We start from the raw sequence: 4,306 nt of genomic DNA, 5'->3' as shown, positions 1-4,306 counted from the left end.
GTAAGACTGATTTTTTTTTATACATTATACTTCGCTTGTGTTTTGATTGTACACTCTTATATATATATATATATATATATATATATATATATATATATATATATATATATATATATATATATATATCTCTCTCTCTCTCTCTCTCTCTCTCTCTCTCTCTCTCTCGCTCTCTCTCTCTCTCTCTCTCTCTCTCTCTCTCTCTCTCTCTCTCTCTCTCTCTCTCTCTCTCTCTCTCTCTCTCTCCCTCACACACTTACTGTTTTACTTGCTGCACTATGATAACTGCAATGTTATACAAATTTGATTATTTTTAAATCTTTTTGTTTTCCTTTTTTTTTGGCAGAAAAAAAAAGAAATGAAAATCTGTTTCAAGAATGGATGAAGATTCAAACACGGGAACTCGTCGACTACATCTAAAAGTTGCAATTATTGTAATGTCGATCATATTGACACGTTAAAATAAAACAATCTCAGCAGTTGCAATGTTCGTCGTTTATTTGTTATGTGACAGAAAGGTGACAACGTATTCACCACAAAAAAGGCTTGTACAACTTAGGCCAAAACTACCCCACCCCCCCCCCCCACCCCACCCCCCATACACACACATACAACAATCCAACTTTTCATAGGGGAAAAGGCTGACCCTAAAAACAATTCGATGTAGTAATAATTATTTAAATGAGTTTAGGTTTTAAGAAAAAAAAGTTCAGTACGTACCTAGTAGTTTATGTTTGCCGATAGGTGTGAATATAATAAAAATCAATGATAAATTAGTTTTTAAATATCTACTTGAAAACTGATATTTCTACTTAGTATTTCTCTTTAAAGATTTCACGTCATATTATAAGATCAAAATCCCTAAATTTTCCTTTAAAGTTTCCGCGCGCGGTGTCTCGTGTGTGTGTGTGTGTGTGTGTGTGTATAATGGAGAGAGAGAGAGAGAGAGAGAGAGAGAGAGAGAGAGAGAGAGAGAGAGAGAGAGAGAGAGAGAGAGAGTTAGTTTGTGGTAAATGTGATACGGGGTGTGTGCGTCTTTTTAGGTTAATTTGATCCATACAATTTGATTTTGGGAAACTTCTTGAGCTTTATTTCATCCATGCTATATCTGTTACTGGTTTATAATATTTTGATTTTTTTTTTCAGGCGTTACAGTATATAATACAATTTTTTGTGCTTTCCTGCATGTGGGGAAGTGCATAAAAAGATTCCTTGCTGCATTAGAAAAAAATGTACAGGGGTTTTCTCTGATGAATACGTGTCAGAATTACGAAATGTTCGACATCCAATAGCCGATGATTAATGTGCTCTAGTGGTGTAAACAAAACACTTTAACTTTTAACAACATTAAAATACTGATAAATGTTCAGAAAGGGTCAATTATTTATGAACAATACAGTAAAAATGAGTAATATAAACATATGTTATGTAGTAACATGAACATAACTGCGATTTTTGATGTACAAGCCCAAGTCAAAACCAAAACATGGTCTATTTCTGAACCAGCTCGTGCGTCTTGTATCGAGAACAGTTCTAACATATTGTCTAGGTCACAATAGTGGATTAAGTACTAGCCAGTGCTGCTGTTTGTCAGTTAAGTCTTCACAATATTATCTTTGGGATATAAATGAATAAATTAATTATGGTAAATAATATAACTTCATTTTTAGGGGTGATTCTGAAAAGTCGCAATAATAATTCGAATAAACAAAATCATGGGCTCGGTTTGTTTCAATGTTTGATCTCGCCGAGCAGCATGGTCTAATCGTGTGTGTGTGTGTGTGTGAGAGAGAGAGAGAGAGAGAGAGAGAGAGAGAGAGAGAGAGAGAGAGAGAGAGAGAGAGAGAGATAGATCAGATGACGTCACACTGTTGCAGCATGCCACCTTCAATGTATGTAAGCATGCAAATGTGGACAGTTGTTCAAAAATCAATCACCGTGTAACCAATATTTTAGAGAAATTATGAAAACCAAATATTATTATTATGTGCGATGTCGATTGCGGTGGGTGGAAGAACAGTTGCTTGTCCGACTAAAAAAACTCCATCTTATTATACCACATTTTACAGGCTTTATCTTCCGCCCCACCAAACCCATCCCCTCCACCACCACCACCCAAAAATAAATTAAAACAAAACCAAAAAAACAAAACAAACCGAATTAAACAACAAATAAACAACCATCACAGACACAAAACATATACTGACACACAATGAAAACGCAAAACAGATAGTTCTCAATATTTTGTTGTGATTAATGAAAAATATATTTATTGGACTTAAAATAACAATTTATGAGAGGAAGCCATTGATTGGCACTTTTGGCTGGGTTTTAATCCTGGTTTTGTTTTCGTTACACATGCAATAGCAGAAACACACAAAATGGTGTGGCATGCGTTCACTACATGCTCAATCATGCTGCATGCAATGCACGTGAAATGCCAGTATGTGGACACATAAAAGTCACATAACGGTGTTATATTCCTCATCACATTAAGAATGCCACGACTCCGAGAAGAACAAAGGGAGCGAGCGTTGGGCATGGTTCAAGGGGGACTTCGCAAAGCCAAGTTGCTAGGACCTTCAGAGTCCATCCATTAACTATTGGACGACTTGTTGAACGTCATCAACAGACCGGGAGTGTCCGTGATCGACCTCGACCTGGTCAACGTCCCGTTATGACCCCACGCAGATTCAACAACACCACCTCCGTGACCGGTTCAGAACTGCGACGATGACAGCAAGCAACACAATAGGACGTCATGGAAGGCCTATCCATCCGATGACGGTTATCCGTCGACTCAGAAAGGCTGGACTCAGATGTAGACGCCCGTACAACGGTAACATCATGACACCGCGACATCGTGCTGCGAGACTACAGTTTGCTCTCCAGAATGGTAATCATCCATCAGCCTTTTACCGGAGCATTGTTTTCTCAGATGAGTCCCGTTTCTCTGTCTCCTTTGCCGATGGAAGAGCACGTGTGTACAGGAGACTCCATGAACGGTACGCTGACGGATGTGTGAGGGAACTTGATCGGTTTGACGGCGGTTGTTTGATGGTATGGAGGGCAGTCAACTGTGATTTCAGGAGTGATCTCAACATTGTCCACGATGCCCTTACCGCCGAGCGTTATGTTGACGTTATTCTAAGACCAGTTCTCCAGCCACGTTTGCGCCGTCACCAAAGACCAGGAGGTCCCCTTCTGTTTCAACAAGACAATGCCCGTAGACATACCGCAAGAATTACCCAGGCATTCCTGCAACAAGCCGGTATCACCGTTATGAACTGGCCCGCGGTTTCACCGGATTTGAACCCAATTGAACACATGTGGGTTGAGTTAGGACGTCGTGTACGTCACCGCCAGCCACCACCGAGTAACGTCGCTGAGCTTGCACGGGTGTTTCAGGAGGAGTGGAGGAACATTCCTGTGGCTTATTTGATATGTTTGTGCCAATCATTTCCCCGTCGTCTTCACGCATGCTCACGGGCCAATGGTGCACACACCAGATACTGACCTTGATATGGGGGGGGGGGGGGGGGGGGGGGGGGGGAATTGAAATTTTCGATTACGAATGCAACTCGATTACGGATGATAACTGGCCATGTTTCCATGTGAATGTATCTCATGAATACCAGGCATTAATGTCATATTACACTATCCATCAATTCATTAATAGTTTGTCGTTATTTGCAATGAAAAGTTGGTTTTGCGTTTTCATTGTGTTTCAGTATATATATATATATATATATATATATATATATATATATATATATATATATATAGTCTTAGAGAGGAAGCCCGCTACATTTTTCCATTAGAAGCGGATCCAGGGAGGTGTCCTGGGGTCCGGACGCCCCCCCCCCCCCCTTTTTGAAAATTGGCCATAACCTTTAAGGGGAAACGTGATTATATTAACTGTTCTGTGTAAAAGGAAAAATCAGTCATCTCGTTTGCAACCCCCCCCCCCCCTCCCCCTTTCAGAAATCCTGCATCCGTGTCTGCTTTTATATGCATCATCCCAGACAGGATAGAACATATAACATCCTATGATATACCAGTCGTGGTACACTAGCTGGGACGAGAAATAGCCCAATGGGCCCAGCGATACAGATCGATCCCAGTCCGACCGCGCAACAAGCGAGGTGTTAACCACTGGGCTACATCCCACCCCCTCAGGTGTCACGAAAGTACGGATCATCAAAGTGGAGAAACAGTTTTCACACTGATGGTTAGTGTGTGTATTCTGTTCCAATGATCATCAAAGGGGAGAAACAGTTATCACACTGATGGTTAGTGTGTGTATTCT

Source organism: Gigantopelta aegis, chromosome 15, assembly GCF_016097555.1.
Source record: "Gigantopelta aegis isolate Gae_Host chromosome 15, Gae_host_genome, whole genome shotgun sequence".
In the NCBI taxonomy this organism is placed as follows: Eukaryota; Metazoa; Mollusca; class Gastropoda; order Neomphalida; family Peltospiridae; genus Gigantopelta; species Gigantopelta aegis.
This window is presented reverse-complemented; position numbering follows the sequence as displayed.